At 53.5% G+C, this 20,224-nt stretch overlaps 1 protein-coding gene across 1 annotated transcript in view; it reads right to left on the bottom strand.

Annotated features, from left to right (window-relative positions):
* kmt2ca (lysine (K)-specific methyltransferase 2Ca) overlaps nt 1-19,742 on the bottom strand; it is a 74,136-nt gene extending 54,394 nt beyond the window's left edge. Inside the window, 1 exon segment of the mRNA XM_039754155.1 lies at nt 18,987-19,742. The gene's annotated coding sequence lies outside the window, so the exon portion shown is untranslated.
* Between the last annotated feature and the right edge of the window lie 482 nt (nt 19,743-20,224).

Here is a 20,224-nt window from a genome sequence, read left to right as displayed (position 1 = left end):
CGCCTACTAAACAGTCATTTACAACATAAAGGGCACATTTACTGGTCTCCATGGCAACAAGAGTGCTCAGGCTGGCTGGCCTTGCTAGGCACAAATTTAAAGAGCCACAGTCACGACTTTCTGGTCACTTCCGTCTCCCTTCTGGCCCGGTGATCTGGCACTATGCCTGGAGAACTCTGGTCAGGGTGGCACACAGGGGGCTGCGAGGGTGGGCACTGACAGAAGAACCCCCTGACCTGCCATCCTGAGCCTTAGGAGTATAAAGGCATATAGCGCCTTTCACAAGGCACAACACGGGAGCACAAGTGTGCCACCCCATCCCATGTAAAGAGCTCGGGGTATGGGGGCTGAGATGTCAGGTGAAGGTGGCACACAAAGCTGACAGTGCTGCCATTACACACATGCCAAGGTTCAAAGGCTGTAACGGCGAAGGATGGCACACCGAGTCTCACCTGCTACTTTGAGGATCTGAGGTTCAGAGGATGTGGGCATGCCAATACTGCCAACCTCCACTAGAGGGCCCCTGGAACACTAGAAACATTGCGATGAGGACAGGCCATCGAGTGGGCGCAGTCTGCCTGGCAGGGACCTCCTAGAGTAGCGATTCTTTATCTTTATATAGCGCCTTGCTCACACTCAAAGTGCTTTGCAGGGAGGACACGGGATGTGAACCCACGACCTCCTTACCGAGTGGCAGCGGCTCCTCCACTGCGCCACAGGGTTTAAAATGCCACCAAGTCGAGAGCCGCCAGTCCTGCTGAGCTTCCTAACACTGCGGGGTGGTCGGCCCGCTACCATCAGAGGTGCCCCTTCGCTCTCCGCTTTCAAATGCCAGCTGAAGACTCACCACTTCAGTTTAGCACACCCTGACTAGAGCTGCTGATCAACTGTGCAGACTGTCATTGGCACCGAAACATAAGTAACAGGGTTGTCACAATCTGCGACTGACCCTCACCTCTTCTGGGTACTCACTTGGTGCCAATGCCCACCTGCCTGCCTCCGGTAAAGTCATCTCACAAGGCAGGGTCTCTTAAAGCCCACAAAGAGAAACTGGATTGTATCGGTGTGAAATCGTGTCCTCGTTGGCACCCATTCTGTCCCCATCTCACAGCTCAGCTCCCACTCCTCTGCACTTTCTTTATGCCAACATGGCGGGCACACCTAACCACGGCCAGACGACATTCGTGACATGTGTGCCACACATCGCCAGTGCCAGATGACCTGCCATCCTCCTTATCCACTGTGTCGGTGTAGCCAGGGATTCTCTGGTCCTCGCTCGCGCGGCGTTTAAAAATCCGACATGTCGGCCTCCCGCGCGGAATACATTACAGTTACGGACTTTACATTACAACTGCCACAAATGTGCCCAAGTGACTCTGTGACCATTCGGACGGCTCTCCCTTATCTGCCCTGCCACCGGGTTTGGCATCAACTAGAGACGCTCACATCGAGCGGCCGACCATCTACTCGGCCGATTTTCACTAAAAAGCCGTGTCCGGTACGAGGTCCGACCTTTCAGCTTTAATTTAGTCGCGTTAACGTGAAGAATTCCGATGACTGAGCCAGACGACTGGAATATCGTGGAGCAACAAACTGACAAGAAGGAATCGGAGGAGTCGCCCCGTGCACTTTGACAAACGGCGCTGCGTTCGTGAAGTCGCACCTTTTCGTTTGTCCTTGATTTTCAATCGGAAAAAGAAAAGAAGGAGAGCCATCTGGAATTACGAACTCGGGAGCACCGGACACACCTGCGGCTTACAACTCAGGATCTGTACGGCGTTTATCATTAGGAGTACACGTCGTGCAAGAATAGCGACCTGCATGGAGAGTCACACCTCGAGAATCGGGAAAACGAAGAGCAGTGAGGGCGCCATCAACGGGCACAGGGTTCACGCGCTGCGCGACGGCCAACACGACATCACCGATTCTGAGAGAGCGCGAGCGAGCGTGTCGACGAGTGTGTGCGGCGAGTGCGTCGGTGAGTGTGTGCGAGCGTGTCGCTGAGTGTGTGCGAGTGCGTCGGTGAGCGTGTGCGAGCGTATGGACTCCTTTACTAATCCGCCTTATTTCCGATATTTACGGTACACAAAGTCTAGAGAGCTCGTCATTACGACTTTCTTCTACGGATTACGGTTATTAATATTCCTGTGCACACGTTTATTCCTTTTAGTATTTTTAGGGTCACTTTGTTAATCTAACGATGAAGACCGCGGCCTGCAGTTTAGTTCTAAAGTTTCTACACATCTGGTCATGCAGGATCGTCGGGTCAAAGGTCATTTAAAGGAAGGTCTCCGCTGCTGGACCCCGCGCCCATTCAGGGCTCTACGGAGCTCATAACCTTCGTCAGCCCACACGCTGCTTCCCCAAACCTCTCGTGTTTCCGTGTTTCTCTTTAAGGTGAAAAAATAAAAAAATAAAAACCCGGAATCATCGCTGAAGTAAAATCTGAACGGAATTAAAACCTCGAAGGCGATTGATTGGCTCACAGATTACCGTATCTACTCGCGTTTAAGTTCTCCTGACGATAAGTCGGCCTTGACTTTAAGGTTTCATTGCTGCTATTTTATAATGTCGGTCGTATAAATCGCACGACTGGTCCACGAGATTCCGATATGCTGATGCCCAGAGAGAGTCGCCACGAAGCACACGGCCTCTGTTCTCCATGTATTGTGCCCAGATGCCCTCACAGAGTTTAATACCGGAGCGACGTTTGCACAACTTTGTGTTTCTTGTGTCTCACACCCTCGTCCGTCTTTATCGTAAGAGCATCCCGTTATCTACGATCAGAAGAAAATATGAAGCTGGTTGTCGAAGTGGTGAAAGAAGTTGGCAACAAAATTCAACGTGTCCGACATCGGAGGAAGTCGGGCTCGGACTTTCTGATCGATTTTTCGGGTTTCAAGCCCCGCCTCCTGCACAGCACTGACCCCTGCTGGACACCATTTTAACATCACCTCCTAATGCTGATGAAGCTCCTCACCCCGGAAGCCTTTGCTTGCTTTTGTTTACGCCAGTTTTGTACTCGACTACACACACACACACACACACACACACTGCCCCCCCGATGGCCACCTCCCTCAGTCTGACGTTACTGTGCCATGCCCTGTGCCAGGCGTGAGCTGCCCGATCTTCTCCTTAACAATGGCTCGATGCGTTTCCTCCTGATACACGTCAGGCTCGCTGGCCCGCGTGACCACCCATGTGACTCCCGAGGGTCTCTGTCTGTCTGTCTGTCTGCCCTCAGCCTCCTCTCACTCCCCTCAACCTCTCCTTGGCACCCCTCTTACAGCTCAAGATGTCATAAAAGTGCAAGTTCAGGGCATCTGCTGAGCCGCGGCCCCCAGCTGCCCCCCCCCGCGCTCTACAGTACAGCCGTTTAGGGCGCGGGTCACCTGACACAAACACGAAGGGCACAAGTCAAAGGGACTCGGACCCTTACAGTACACGACTGCCTTTGACAACATACGGTGTGCCACCCAACTCAATCACAAAATGGCCAGGTGACAAAATGCCAGTCTCCACGCACACCTGCCCTGCGCTGGCACACACACGTACTGTATGTTTATATGGGAAGCACCCAGCCCTGGCACACAACACAAACGAGGCCCTTAGCCCAGGGCTTGGAGAGGAAGGAGGAGGAACCTGGCAGACCCACACAATGCCCAGGGGAGGATGTGCAAACTCCACAGACAGAAAGCCGGGCACTGCCACCATCGTGGAGCTCTCTGCCAGGCTGACAAACCAGCAACAGCTGACGTCTCCTTCAGAAAACCACAAACACAGCCGCACTTGCGACCCTTGACCTTCGCGCTGACCACCTTAAGCGCCTACGTGCCCGTCCGCACTCGGCCAGCCGCAAGGTGAGATTCTCTTCTGTTTGGGTCTCACCAGCTCAAAAAACATCAAGACAGCGAAGGCTCGACGTCAAGCAGCCTCGTGACCGCGCCACACTGCGGGCGGGCGAGCCTCGAGTGTGCCCTCATAACTGGCCTGAGTAGGCATCGCCACCATGGCAGGCCCCCTTCGCGTACAGGTCCATAAGCGGCCGTTCTGATCCCGACTCGTCCCAGAGTGCAGCAGGCACTGCCCGATGCTGGACTTGACCTCCGTCTTCTTTTCCAGATCAAAATGCTCTGCGGACCCTCGACGAGAACACCGCGTCTAATGCTTCAGGATGTAAAAAACGTGCGACTGCCATCGGACCATCGTCGTCATCACCACGCAGTAATCAAATCCGTGCCACTGCTTACCCGCTTGTCCATATTTCTTAAGTTTTTCTTGTTTTTTTTTTTTCCCCCTTTACCTTCACCTCTCGACACCGAATGTGCCAGTCAGGTTGGCACGTCTCGCCTCCTCGCTCGCTTTACAAAGTCAAAGTGCCAGTCAAGTAGGGACCATGGGGTGGCCGCTTGGCGCATGTCTCGCCGTTTGTGTACGATGTGCACTCGGGACGGCTGTCAGCCCGTCACAGGTGTTTGAAGACGTGGCCACCAGGGCACATTTCAGCTTACACGTCACCGGCGGAGACCCCAATGTCTGAATTGTTGGCCATTGCACAGGGCACTTCATGGCATTGTGTTCGCTAGAGGAGCCCATCATCCGCGGGTGCAGCAAGCTGGCAGAGAGTGGGCAACTCAGCCAACCATTTTAAATGTAAACTTAAAAAAGACGGGACGATTTGTGCCAACAGAGCCCCCCGCCATGTGCTTTTGCCAGCAGTGACACACGTATGGACTTTTAAAAGCGTCAATGGCCATAACGACGGGGCCAGTCTGCACCAGGGTCCGCTACGCTGCGCGTGACATAACTGTCATCAGCAGCCCTGGCAACGGCACCAGACTAGAAAACCTGGGCTCACTCAAGGAGAAGGTGTGTGAAGAGTCGCTGCCCGCGGCGAGAGCCAAAGGTCCTCACCATCAAAGGGCAAAGGGAAATGTTGGTGACATCGATTACACGTAAAGACGGAGGGGGAGATGCTGGCCACACACCGAACGCTTGAACGATAAACGCGCCACCGACCACATCTGCCAAGGCCTGCGCCAGAGTGTCAAAGGGCACAAGCACCGTAAAGCTTCGCGCGGCTCCTTCAAAAGACCTTCGTGTGCTCATCAAATCCGACCAGCGGGCAGCACAAATGAGTCGCCAAGTCACCAAACAAATGAGGATTACAGCACAGGAGAGGAGAGGTGGGGTGTTGGCAAAGACAGACCAGGGCCACGGCCATCTTGATGGAGGACCTCCGTGTTTCATGGCATCTCTGGTGCTACCAATCATCAACACAAGCCTTATTGAGCAAGACCAGCACGAGTGACAAGGATAAGAATGAAGTGGCAGGACTGGCACAGTGACACTGGCAAAACTGTAATGTCTGCCATAAGAAGAGAGGTTCATAGCCACAGTGAGAATTGGCATGGGACAGAAGACCCCCCGGCGTAGAGAGCCACTAGCGGACCCAGAGGATCACGGTAAGATCCATGGCATCATGAATAAGGGGGGCACTGAAGAAACAGCTTCACTTGGCATCCTTTGAAAAATGTTCAAGAGTGACTAATGTGAACAAATGCACTGGCACAGTGGCCTCTCGCTACCTGCCAGGTCAAAAATGTTAACTGGGGACCCCGTAATCAGGGGTGCATTAACTGCACTGAACGGCACACTGTGGACGGCCTCAGAACAAAGCCACGAGGGCAGCTGCCCAGACTGACCCCCGAGGGCGCCACGCGGATGGCCTTGGCGCTACTTTACAGAATCAGCCGACTGAGGCAACTTTAATTCACATCCAAGTAAGAAGGGACCACCTTGACCGAAGTACGCTTGGCATGGAGTGCCAGGATGCGCTGCAGCAAACCCACAAGACCCAACGGGCTGGCAGGCAGGAAAGGTGACTGTGCCATCCAAGACACACGAGAGACCACTGCCCGCATCTCTCTCCTAAGACCCTCCTTAAAGGTTTCTGCTTCAAAGCATGCCATGCTCATGGGGTCATCTAATGCTCTGCCAACTGGACAAGGGTCTTCTCTTTTGATCTTGTACCCTCTGAATGCCAGCCACTTCTCCAAACCTGTGGGTGTAAAGGGTTAATTGTTTATGGTGAACTGGCTGGCAAAACTGACTGCTCGACGGTGGGCTAGGGGGCCAGCCAGCCAGCATGGCACATTCTCCACCCGTCTCATTTTATTTCAATTTGTCTTCGAGGGTCTGCTTGTGATTTCACTTTTTATTATTTGTGAAGGTCGGACCCCCTGAGCAGGTTCACAAACTGCCAATGAAATCCCTGGAAATGTGGTGGGTGTGGCTTATCGATCTGAATGGAGCGGTCACTTAACGAGACCATTCCGGTTTGGTTTCCATGGACATTTTTAGGTTGTTTGCTGTGGTTTAAGCGTCCTGTCCATTCAGTCCCATGACATCAGGTATTGTGGGGTCTACTGATTGGCACAAGCAGGACGGTGCCCACATATACAATACCATACCGTTTATTTTTGTGTAGCCCAAAATCTCACAAGAAATGCCGCAGTGGGCACAGTAGGCCCCACCTCTTGACAGCCCCCCAGCCTTGACTCTCTTAAGAATATGAGGAAATGGAAGAAACCTCCGGAAAGGCAGTTCAAAGAGAGACCCCTTACCAGGTAGGCTGGGCATGCAGTGGGCGTCAAAAAGAGAAAGGGGGGTCAATACAACACAAGACAATACACAGGACAGAACAGACAGTATAAAAATATTACAAGTACGGCGTAGAAATGAACAGCAGACGATATCCCATAATATGACTTGGATTTGTTTAGAGTCCTGGAGACCTCGGCCATCAAGCTGCCTCCCCCCATTGGCCATTCCACAGCGGAGACAGCCAATCCGATGAAAGGACCCCATGATTCCTGTGATCCTCCATCAGGGACGACTTTACCTCAGGCGGGCAAAACAACGTGGCAGGTGGGCCGTGGCACCAAGTGGCACCTGTGAGGACCGAGAAGAGAAGCAGAACAGGCGAGGGTGAGTGACAAATTCGAACGGTCAGGTGACTTCAGTTTTAGTGCTCATGACAGTCTGCACGGATCTTCAGCAGCTCTAGTCAGGGTGTGCTGAACTGAAGTCGTGAGATTTAAAAGCTGAGACCGAAGGGGCGGGCAGGCAGACCACCACACAGTTTAGGGGTCCTGTAACTAAAAGCTCGACCCCCCCACTGTTATTTTATTAATCCTCATAAGCAGACCAACTGGCATCTTGAGATCTTCATGTGCGCTCAGGTTTGTAAGTCAAGTTCAGACCAGTAAGCCGGACCTCCGCCATTTAAGGCTTTATATGTTAACAGGAGGATTTTGAAATCTGCCCTCAACTTAACTGGGCGCCAGTGTGAGGACGTGAGGACTGCGGTGATGTGTTCGTATTTTCTACTTCTTGTAATAATTCTTAGATTAACTGGTGGCTGAAGAAAGACCAGTTTGAACATCCAGTGAACACCGCATTGCAGTCGTCAGTCCTACTAGAGAGAAAGGCAGGAATTTGTTTCTCAGAATTCCACTTATTTAGAAAACGCCTTCATTTCCCAACATTTGTAAGATGGAAGAAACCGGAATTGGACAACAACTTCATGACGTGCGCATTAAATGACCCGCTAGAGTCGAAGAGAACTCTGAGATTGTGGGCTGATTGAGTGAAATTAATGGGGACCCCAACTGAGTTAAACGATGACAGAATATCGTGGTGGTCAGCGTCACTCCCTCCAATAATCAACATCTCAATGTCGTTCTCATCCACCCACTCCTTTAAAGACAACATCGGAGAAACTTCATTTGATGTACAAGAAGGCAGAACTGGCTGTCGTCATCTGCGTACGAGTGATGTTAACGTGATGAGAGACCCCAGTGGACGCCTGGAAAGTGACAACAGTGACAGTCCCAGTCCTGAGCCCTGCAGGACACCTTCTGTGTAATGATGGAGTCCCGTCAGCACACTTCTGTATCGACTTGAGAAATCCGACCTAAACCAGTCGAGCGCAGTCACTACCGGTGAGCCCAACGTCATCCTCTACCTGTGCAGTCAAATCCAACGGCCAGTGAAGTCCAACACCATCATCACAGTGGAGTTCCCTCATCAGAGGACATCAGAATGTCACCTTAGTGCCGTTTCTGCACTCTGACCAGACTGGAATTTCTCACATGAATTGTACCACGTGAGGTGTGACTGGCACTGACTGGCACTGACTTTCTAGTATTTTAGAGAGAAGGCGTCCATTTGAAACACTGTAGGCCTTTAATTATGAAGTACGTACGAGAAGACCATTGTGTTGTGAGGTGTCCGGCCATCCCTCTCTCAGCATGTGACAACATATGAGGAGACAAACCCTGGGGGAGTGCGGAGTCCACCCCAGTGTCCAAAACCGGATCACTTAGAACGGAAGCCTCCGGGTCTCGCTTCTCTCCAATCTTGGCGTCCATTTCTCCCGCTTTCCTACTTTAGGAACATCTTCACGCATCCCAAAGTGCCCGCAGGTGCCAGTCCCTTCCCTAGTAGCCCCACCATTTCCGCGTACACTGGGCAGTGAAAGACCCCCGCGTGGGCTAATCCGCTCCTGTATGCTCAGACAACGCCAATCGACGCTCCTCAGTCGGGCTGAATGGGGGGTCCCGGACCACCACAAACTAAATACAGAAATGGAATGCTAAGCGACACCCACAGAGACCCGAGTGACAACATTCGTCCCGACAGCGGGACCAGCGCTAGCGGCTCTTCAACTCCCGACTCCTTCCGATTCATTAGCCACGTGAAACGCCGGACGGAAGGGAACAAACTCGGCATACAAAGAAATCCCCAAACAGGTGACATCTGTCTGTGGGTGACGCACCAGTCAGGGCACCACAAAGAGAAGCAGCCACCCTGGATGTCACCTGCCAGCATAAGCAGGGCTCTGCCCAAACCCACGGGCATCCCAAAGAGCCAGAAGAAACGCTGGAGCCCCAAAATCACCCGGCTGGCACCGTCAGACCCTCCACCAGCTTGGCAGAGTGCAATGGCAGTTCGGACAAGTCGTCTGCCGATTGGGGCCCTTGCTGGAGTAACAGGACCTGCGCGGAAAATCGCGTGGCACTATTCTGGGACAACAGAAACAGAAGGGTGAGGACGGCCACCAGGGCGATCAGCACGGCTACAGACACTCCGATACAGGGTGGGCGACGGGTATCACTGCACACGGTGCCCTGCGTTATTAGGATCACGAAAGGCCGCCTCTCATAAGCCAATCAGAAATCCCCACACGACGCCACCACCTGTCGTTTTAACGCAGCACACCACAGCGTCCACAAACGCGAGGGACACAAGACCACGGGCAATGCCCACTGGCTCTGAACTCCCAATGCGGCCCCGCGTCACCCATACGGGGGGCCATTAAAGCGAGAAAACATGAAAGGCTCTGCAAGTCACCCTGCCATGCAAAGAGGCCAAAGAAGAAATGACCAATGACAAAAAGGAAAGGCAGATGATGTCACCAGTTGTGACCCACTGCCAGGTCACGTCCCCGAGATTCCGTGGTTGCGCTACACTCAACTCTTCGTCCGATGCCGTGGAAGACATGAAGCCCTCAGTTACGTTAGTTTGACAAATCGCACCTCGCCGCACCGGGACCACCAGGGCCACTCACAAGAGGAGAAGCCCCACTGCCAGCTGTCCCCACGTCCACTCCGATGGCAGCACAACTTCATCGCTTGGACGTTTTCACTTTAAAGTGAACCCAAAATGACGTCTTCATCTTCTTACCTCTGTTATGGAGCAGACGCCACTCCAGCTAGCGAGGTGCCCCCCTGGCACTGATCTTCAGCTACCTTCACATTTCAGGCCTCTTTTCAACATGCCCGCCTGCCCACCCAGTACCCTCACCCCTCCATTTCAACTAATCTCACATGTTTTGGTTCTCGTTTTCAGGTTTACTAGAAACTGAATCTTCACTTACCACGACAGGGGACGCGGCCGTTTCAAGGTGAAGGTCCTCAACTTATCAGCCAGAGGCGTCGAAACTTTAGCGAGGAAACCATCTTCACATGGAAAGTCGAGCAACGCCAGCGTCCAATACGCCAGGAGCTGGCACATCACGCTCAACTTCAAATGGGTGCTAAGGCACCCTACCCTACACTCAACTCAAAATGATCTGAACGTCCTTAGCGTTCGGCTGAGCATCACGCGGGCTGTAAGTGCCAACAGCGATAGTGCCAAGGGTCACTCGGGCAACTGCATGGATGCATCAGTGCAAACACGAGTCTTGTGAGTGACGACAAAGTGACTGTGACTTCAGGCCACTCGCACCAGTCGCTCTTCTCAAGCCCATCAGCTGCTTCACGTTAGCCACATCAGCGTGGCACACAGCCTGTTGGCATCACTCACTCCTCTTCTTCTTCTTCTTCACGCGTTCTGCACTTTGTACTTTTAATCTTCGGCACATTTTACAGTTCAGATGTCATAAAAAGCCCAACAAGTCCAACGCTTTTTCTATTTATTTCAAGACAAAATGCCACATAAAGGAGGCATTTAGGTGGGGGTCCGGGTGACGTGGCGACACGCTGGTCGATGATGTCATCTGTATACAAATCTGCGATTGGCTCCCTCAAAGCACCAAACTTGAGCAGTCATTTCTTCTTCGGCCCACTAGGATGCCATCAGTCACTCGATTTTGGAGCCAGCGGCATGTGAGCTACTGTGGCCGAGGGACGGCGGTGTCATCAGCATGTCCTGCAGTGTCGAACTGGCAGCAGCGCGGGCACTGGCCTGTGGTTTCTCTCACTCTTGTCACACAAGTCCATTTTTTTGCAACTTGGCAGGTCTGCCAGTTCAAGTGGGCTCTGAAGGCGCTCACGTGTGTGACGGACTGGCAGTGAATTTAAACGCGACACCACGCGCAGACGTTTCCCGCGGCACGGAGGCAGAGTCGCTCGTTATCTGTGCCCCCCCAGACGATGGTTCTGTTCATCGTGAACGCTTAAGATGTCACACAGCCCTACCAGCCCAAGGTGTGGGCGACGAGCCAGCTCATCAAACTCGGGTGTGTCGGCGAGTGAAACATCAACCTCCAAAATGTCGCTTCACATCTGCCACGGTGGTCCGGTTTCAGCCTTGGGACAGCACACGGTCAGCCTACGCTTACAGGATGCGGTTCGCCTACTGAGTGCCTGGTCACTGCGGAAGGGTCACCTGGTCAGCTACAGACCCTTGCCAGTCTGTCGCCAATTTGATGGCAGGAGGATACCCGCAGATCACAAACAGCAGTGCTGGCATGAAAACCCTGACCTAATCCTGCACCATAGTGGCCTCCATTAATACCCAAGGGTGGTGCCAGGACATGGGTTTGGGTGCCCCGTTTCCTTCAGATCTGCAAGGAGGTTCCTCCTCACGAGTCTAAAAATGTTGGCGTTGTGGGCTCTCAAAGGACAATTTCACTGCCAATCAACCTTACTGGAAGAAAGTCACAAAGAGTGAGCCACCGCCTGGTTTAGCGGTCGTCGGGCAAGAACGGCAAGTCGAGGTGAAGCTGCCGCCGAGGGACCTCAGTGAAGAGGACCACCAGAAATGGCCAATGGAAAACGAGCGGGTGCCCAGTGCCAGACATGCTGTCAGATAATTCCTGCTTTGCCCCCAATGATGCCAGCAGAGGCTGGGAAGTCATTTTTAGGAGCCCACACAAAAGGCACGAAATGACATTTGACCTTTTCAGAAGAATCAAAGTGACTTCTGACAAACAAACGAGTTCAGAGACCCCACGTCTGTTAACCAAAAACGAGAAATCACAAGCAATACGGAAAAAGCAGTGCAGGACCACTTTAGTGAAGTCAAAAGACACAGCGGACCACCTACAGCGCCAAGTCACCCGCTGCACAATTCTGGGTTACAATCACCAGACTGATGTCACTAAAGAGGGGACCGACTGGGTATCACTGGGTATGTGATACGTGGACCAATCAACGAGGAGGCGGACTGGCACAGTGGGTATGCGAGTCCCTGGACCGCCCTGCTGGAAGTTCTCCCCGTGTCTCTGTGGGTTTCCTTCCTTCGCCCACAGACATGCATGCTGGGTGAGTGAGTGTGTGCCATGCGGTGGACCGGGTCCTTGTCCAGGGTGTGTTCCCGCCTTGCACCCGCTGCTAGCTGCGTTGGGCTTCACCCCCCCACAACACCACCAGCCTGGACTTTTATCCAAAGCGACTTACAACATTGGAGGTCCAATCGCTTCCAGGTCTTTTACACAAGCAGCACAGGTGACCTGCTCGGGGGGGTCACACTGAACCCTCAGGGTCCCAAAGCCAAAGCCTTGCCCGCTGTGCCACACTGCCCATCACGGAGGTTTTGAAGTCGTTTTCTGTTTGTTTGCCGTCGTTCCCAACAGCAGCCCACCGTGTCTCCTGCACTTCCATAAACACCAACGGAATTCTTTTCATTTGGGAGCTTCAGTCCCAGTCCACCCCAGCACAATGCAGGCAGTGGGCATCGATGGGAAGTGTGTGTTGGTATGTCAGGTCAGTCGTAAGTTTAACTCCATGATCTCTACTTGGCCTAAGACGCGCCGCTCAGTGCCCACTACTCAGTGCCCGCCGCTCAGCGCCTCACTTCTAACGCAGTCAGTACAGCACCTGAACCGTTTATGTGCCATCACAGGACTCTCAGAGTTAAAACAGGAAGACTTTCTGGTTTGAGCAGCCAGTGAACCAGCAGACATCCAAAGACGTCACCAGAGGGACGCGCCCGTCCGCCCGCCTGCCCGCCCGCTAACTGTGAGAGCTGCAGACCTCGGTGCAGAAACGAGTTGTGAATTCTGTGAAATGCAAACTGCTACACCACAAACCAGAGGAGCGAACTGAAGACGAGCCTCTGCTGGCAGCGCCAGGAGCAGCATTCTGGCCAACTGACGTTCATCCTGCATGGCACCTTTCAAACCAAGGGGGGAGGGGGGCTTTTCAACACAGACATCAAGAGGCTCTTGCCAATTCTGCGGTGCCACATGTAAAACGGCCTCATATGCCCTAGACAAGGCCATGTATGCCAGTCAACCTTTGGCCTGGCAACACAGAGTTAACTGCAGGAAGCTGGGCACAAGCCACTGCGAGGTTATCATCTGCTGTGGCCTAATCTGCAGGAGACGTGTGGCTGCCCGAATGGGCCTATCAGGGGGTGCAGCCACTGGCCAGCTGCTTCACAAAGGGACGATGACAGGCACAAACTGACCCACTTGCGGTTCGCGCCTCTGAGCACCGTGACGAGGGGTCTTTTCAGCTTCATTTTAAAACGAAGTCTAAATGGAGTGAAACGCCATCAGGCTGGTAACCACAGGCAGCTCACCTCCCAAGTCAGCACTCGTGTGCCATCTTTTAATATGGAGGGCGAGTGAAGAAGAGGGCAGGCAGCACGGCTCAAGACCACCGATAAATCCACGCCTGGCGAAACATTCCAACAGAAACCCTCGTGTTCAACAGCAGCCTGAAGAGACGTCAGGAAAGGAGGAACCACACCAGGGTCCACCATCAGAACAGGAGGGGGTCCGCCAAGGGTACTGCTGCCACGTGCAAGTGGACCGATCAACGGTCTCCATACTCGCATGCCCCCCCGACCCGGTGGTCTCTATACTCGCACGACCCCCTTGATCCGGTGGTCTCTATACTCGCACGCCCCCCGACCCGGTGGTCTCTATACTCGCACGCCCCCCGACCCGGTGGTCTCTATACTCGTATGCCCCCCCCTTGATCCAGTGGTCTCTATACTCGCACGACCCCCGACCCGGTGGTCTCTATACTTGCACGCCCCCCCTTACCCGGTGGCCTCTATACTGAGCTGCCCGGGCCGCCGACTGCTGCGTCAAATGCGCTGCTCGACTCGAGACACTAAGGCCGTTGCTGTCACACGCAGCGCCACACGTGAAGAGCTGGTGGGACTTCATCAAGAACTCGGGCTGATAAGCAGGGCCTCCAGACCACCTGCAGCAGACATGCAAACGTCACACTAGGTAGCGTGTGTGGCATGGTGCCCAAGGCAACGTAAGTGACCCGACCATCCACAGCCGGGTAAACCTGTCAGTGCCCTGCAGTGGCATTAGTGCAGATGGGGTCTGAAGGTAGACCTCTGGCCAGTTGCCACCTCAGTGTCACGTGGACTAAACTGGAAATGTGGGCAGCCAGGGGGGCTTAGACAGTAAAACCTGCCGCTCCTCACCAAGAGATCGGCTCCTGCCCATCTGCACCACTTACATGGCCTGAAGCCGCAAGACCACCCAGATACTGGCAAGCCAAGCCCGGGGCACCGGACCACGTGGCTGCTTGTGACTTTGCCTTTCGTCCTGCAACCACCTCTCTCGATTTATTACCCACAAGTCTCCACTGCACCCCCCCAATTCAAACTCGGTCAGCAGGCCACCGAAAACGAGATTCTCGCTGCACTGTCAGCGGGCACAGACTTTAAAATCTGTACGACTAGCCATAGAGGGGCAGTGTGACTCCTCTGTAACCATCGCAGGTGACCAAGCTATGGTGCTGCGACTGCTGCCAGCTGTGTCACAGCAGGGGGCTCAGAGCACTGTCTCTAGGGCGAGGGTATGGCAAGTGACGCTGGGCACACTCACACATGTAGTCCCTGAAAAGCCAGCCTGTCACCAGTGTGTATGACTGAAGGCACCGACTTGCTAGGCAAACCCAAGTGTGAGCAGCGCCAGTGCCTACAGTGCCAGGCTGCTGTACGGAAGGGGGATGATGATGGGGTGTGTGTGCCAATTTCATACAACTGCCATTCACTTAAAACACACACATCCACCGCACAGACCCTGGCCAGCGTGTTCACTTCAGTCGCAGGCCACAATCTACAATGGTGACAGAATGCCCCCTCCTGCATACTCATTCCAACATCAGGGGCGCTCTCTCACATGGCTTGGCACAAGATGCCCCCCTAATGAAACAACAGCAAATATATTAGTGTAGTGGCAACTGAAGGAGGGCAGAGTGGGCTACTCGTGTGACCAAGGGGCCGCGGGTACAAAGACAAGAAGGTGACACTCACAGTTACGGGCAGGGGGGCATCACGTCAGTCTGTTTCGAGGGATGACTCTGGACTTGTGCCACAGCCAGCGTTTCGTCACTTATGGAGACGATGCTTTTTTTTTTCCCAGGAAATCCTAAAAGAATTCATTTCTGTGTAACTAAGAAGTTTACGGTGGGCACAGCATGGATTCTCAAGCCTGACCACCTCCACGGAACGTGAACTTACCAAAAGACCATCGCGGCACTGGAGACTTTGGACCGATGTCAAAATTCACAAGCGTCTTCGTCTCAAAGCCCTAAATGGCAGCGGTCACCGGCTGTTGTCACCGGCCTGGACAGCCACACCTTTGAGGAGGAGCACAGCATTGGTCCTCGAGGTCGGCGTCCATAACAATCGGTCACACCAACACGGACCGACGCGCACCGCTCCCGGACATCATCAAGTAGGCACGTCGGCATCCATTGAAACCAAACGGAGTGCCAACTTACTTACTCCGAATGCTGAAAGACCCAAGAAATGAGATCCGACTTTCTGAGGCAGAGAACTGCAAGTCCACCCGCGCCGTCTACGTCTACGTCTGGACCGAGCAACAAGAAAATGTAGGAAAGGCCCTAAATAACAATGAGCACGTGTGTCCTCCATGAAGTCCAACTGCTTAGCGTGGACAAGGACCTCGTGGTGCCCGGCCTGCCATCGGTAAACAGCAAACGTGCAGCTGAGGTGCGCCTCAGATCAGGCAGACTGGCATCAATCACCTCAACTGATGCCAGAGACACACGACGTCAGCAAATCAAGGACGACGGTCGCTTCACAAACCCACACTATGATCCAGGACTGGGCCTTTTTAATAAGGAGATAACAAAAAAGATCCAGAAATGTTCGTGTGGATCACGTAACCATTAGCAGTGCCAACGTCGTGTGAAATATTCTGTCTGTTTTAACCCACCCTGTCGCTATCTTTCTGTTTGTCATTTTCAATTCCGTCTGTTATTGGATGCAAGTGACCTGGCGGATCTGATCGTTTCAGCAGGAACCCAACTACATCTAGAATTACTACAACGGAGTTTTCTTGTGAAAAGCCATGATGACTTTCTCCATAAATGAAGGCTCGATGTGGAAAACAATTACGGATGAAACGACGTGGACTCTCCTGTCAGATGTCACTTTGCTGTGAGCGTCATTAAGAAGCCAACGTGTCCTGTGTCTGCTGACGCAAACAACCACCTCACAACGGCAAGAGTCCAACCTCGTGTGACAAGGAAATCAAAGAACCCCGAAAACTCCTGCCATTTACAGCTTCATGTAATCGTCTCTGGACTTGACTTTGTTAATGCCGTTTGAAACAGGAATGGATTTGCAATTACAGATTAAACTGCACAAGCGCCCGACACGTCAGTGGGCCACATAAAACACGGCCTTATTAAGAAAGAAAGAAAGAAAGAAAGAAAGAAATACACCTGCTTCTAGATGATCTGTCCTCCTACATCAGATAGGCAGAGAGATAGAAAGATGTGAAAGGCACTATATAATAACAGATAGATGGACGGAGATATTGTGCCTTTCCTATCTGTCTGTCTACTTCACTGATCTGAATTATAACAAGTTAAAGACAAACATTCACGTACACACTGCACAAATAATGCAATCACAAGCTGCTGCCAGTGCAATGGGAATTGTGCAAATGATACTACAATACCAAAGTAACAGGTGGCACACAACATGAATAAAGTGCCAGCAATGCCGAATTTGAAAGCTGCCATTAGTTAGCGTTCACTTCTCCATCCTCTCCTCCGCTGTGCGGTCGTCCTTTTCAATTTCAGACTACTCGCCATCGGAGGAGCCGACACGTAAAAATAATCAGGGTGGCACCACCTCAAGTGTATGAACTGCTTGTGCCCCACGAGCCGCACACGCCAGCCCAGCGGAGCGCGTTCACGACCGGGTCGCGTGACGCGGGGGAGCCCAGCGCTCATTGGCCAGCGACAGCCGAGGCGAGCCGAGCCGAGCCGCACACATCAAGAGACGTGGCTGCAGCTTCACTCCGTGCCGAGTAACCAAAGACTGCGCTGAGGCCCTCGGACACAGTAGGAGAGCGCGCGGGGAGGCAGAAACACACAAAACAAGAAAGAATGCGACGGAAAAAGAAGAGAAAGTCCAAACTCGCCGTCCGCTACTGAAAGAAAGCAGGTGCTCCCGCGGTAAGCACTCGCGTCCCGCCGCCTCTCCCCGTGAAGGCTGTGTGTCTGCCACTCGCCCTCCTGATGTCGCCTCCTTTCCGGGGCTGTGCTGTCAGAAAAGCGACAAAGCCGCTGACACATTATAAAGTTTTCCACCTTTCCTCTTGCAGAAGCCTCCCATGCCAACACCCCCAGCACTGGGCAGGTGTCGATCTCCGTAGCGATCCCGTGAGTTTGGACGCAGCTCTTCTGATGCACAGCTGACACGTTCCTGGCACAGGGAATGGAATGGCCGGGCCGTATCAGGGTTCGCCATGTATGTCCACTCTTTTTTTTTTTTCCTACTGATAAAACATTTGCGCTCCCGATTTGGATGCAACGTCACAAGCTCCGTGTGACGAGCCAAGTCGAACTGGCAGCTGCTAGTGACGCCCCGCTCCTTCTCCCTGTCCCAGCAACTCGCCGTCGCCTCGCGGGCCTTGACACTTCGGCCCTCCCTACCTGCTAGAGCAGTGCACGCGCGCACGTGCACGCGCACTACTCACAGACCACTGCACCGCCGCCACTGAGCCACCCACCCGCTTCGGGGACGAACACGAGAAAAAGCGCCTTACACACGCGACAATACGAGACCCCGTTTGCAGGGGATCTAAAAAGCTGCAAAAACTGGAAGTCGGGCGGCGCGCACCTGGCAGCCCCACCCCGCTGGACAGCCCGTGCGAATACGAAAGAGGAAAGTCGCTGCGAGAAGCAACCCAGTGATCCGAATAGACTTGTCGCGGGGTGGGGGTGAAGCTGGGCGCGCTCACGCACACACACACACATATATACACACACACACACACACACACACACACAGAGAGAGAGAGAGACTTGCATTCGGCTGAACGAGCCTACGTGTCGGTACCGGGGGCCAGGCATGGCTGATAAACTTGAAGTGCACGTGACAGCGAGCGCCTCATCGCTAAGACAATGACGGCGACATCGGGGCCGTGAGGACAGACGCCCTGGCACAGAAGCAGGTCTACTTTCATAGGTGTGGCCCGATTAGTTCTTCGAAACCAAACGAGGTCCGTGGAACCGGCCTGCGGAAGTCGAGGGAACGCCGGTTGGAGGTCTACGTGTGTCTTGTGTGTCTGACCGACCGACCGGCCGGCCGACCTGTAGAGATCGAGAGATGAGTGACCATCATTTCGAGTCACTGGAGCACAGGCGGCGGCTCCGGTGACTCTCTCGATCACACAACTTTGAGGTGTAAAGTCCAGTGTCATCATAGCCGCCATCATCTCCCCCCAACCCCCACCGGACTCGGTCGGCAATCCCGGGGGCTGCTAAACACAAGCTCTGCCGTTACAGGTGATTGTCAAAGAGTGAAGGGGGGGTGGGCTTCTACCGCGTTCAAAGTGGCAGTCAAGTGCAGCCGTGGAGGAACAAATGTGCGTGGATCTAAAAAAGGACAAGTTGTGAGCTTAGCCGACACGGGGGTTCATTCCAAACGCATCAGGGCACGTAAGCGACAGTCAAGTTGGGTTCTCAACATGGCCATTGGGGTCCGTCTCTCCCTCCCTCCCTTCCTTCCTTCTTTCTTTCCCCGTGCAGGATCATGGTTATGTAAGCGGCCCCACCATGTAAAGTGGGCTCGCCGTTTGTTCCACGACAAGCCCCCCGACGCAGTGTGACACACACACACACACACTGAACGTGACGCCTTCCTTTGGAAGATCAGAGGACTTTAACCCAAAACGAAAGTGATCGACAAAAGCCAATTAAGCAACAGATCAAAGAAGTCCTTTCGCGGTGGCGTCTTACCTTTTCAGCCCTAAAAGCCTGGAATTGTTTCCTTCATGACCTTTACTGTCGTCCGCGGAACACAACCCGATTTGATCTGCAATTTGGGATGGAGGAGTGCTGGGCAGCCGAGGTGGGAAGGGGGGGTTTGGGTGTTGACTCCCCAATCGCTGCCACAAAAATGAATTCTGAAAAGCGTCGCAAACACAGCAAACTGTATTCCCAAAGGCACCGTTTTAGGCGGAATTCCCGCAATCCAAGTGCGAAGCCGGGCTCCAAACCGCGAGGCCACTCTGCCGCTTCCCTTTAATCGGATCCGATCGCGTTTCTTTCTTCCTCTCGGAGTAAATGGCAGCAAGTAAGGAAGAAAAAGAAAAAAAAAGCACAAGATATTCCAAGAGTACGGATTAGTCTTCGATGAACACTTCGTTAAACAGATCCATTTCCCCGGATAGTTTGTTAACTTCCACGACGAAGACGCTTAAAGCACAAACAAAACGAGGAGCGCTGACGACATGGATGCAATCCTCTGGCCGCCGCCGTTCGCTCTTCGGCGCTCCGTCAACTTAAAGCGAAGCTCTCGGCCCAAGTGAAACTTCACACGGCGAGGAAAACAAGCAAACAAACACGCGCCGGCGTCGTGTCGGCTGCGAGCGTCTTTCCTTGTCGCAGACGCGACGCTTTTTTTCTTTTTGAAAAGGTAAATTTTAAAGTTGTCGCCTTCGCTCCATCATGGTGGCCATGTTTGAGGGAGACCGACGCACTGCTTGTCAACAAGCCGCCGAAAAAGTAGTTCTCCCTGGCCTCGGGGGCCACACAGACCGCGACAAGGAACGACACGGAGATTCAAAGTCGGGGTGTTGAAGGGCTTCGAGAAAAGAAGCGGCTGTGGCGCCTGGCGCTCTAACCCTCGACCAGTTTAAAGAGATAGGGACTTGCTGACCCGGCGGAGGGATACGCAGGCGCAGTAGCCAGGTGAGAGGACTTTTTTTTTAACATTGGCCCAATGGTGAGGTGGAGAGAAAAAAAAGCTGAGCGGGAACTGGAGCGGATTCGCCGCTCAACTCTGGCGCATGCGCCCTTTCGGCTTGAGCGCGTGTGCCTGCCTGCCTGCCTGCCCGTCCGCCCTATGAGTGACAACCTGTGAGCGCGCACGAGTCGCACAAGTGGCGTGGCGCTCTGTTTGGTGTCCCCGCGCGCGTTTCTTTCTTGTTGTTTTACACACGGTTGGTCCTGAAAGCGTTGACGTGCCTCGGGAA

Source organism: Polypterus senegalus, chromosome 5, assembly GCF_016835505.1.
Source record: "Polypterus senegalus isolate Bchr_013 chromosome 5, ASM1683550v1, whole genome shotgun sequence".
Classification (NCBI taxonomy): domain Eukaryota; kingdom Metazoa; phylum Chordata; class Cladistia; order Polypteriformes; family Polypteridae; genus Polypterus; species Polypterus senegalus.
This window is presented reverse-complemented; position numbering and strand designations above follow the sequence as displayed.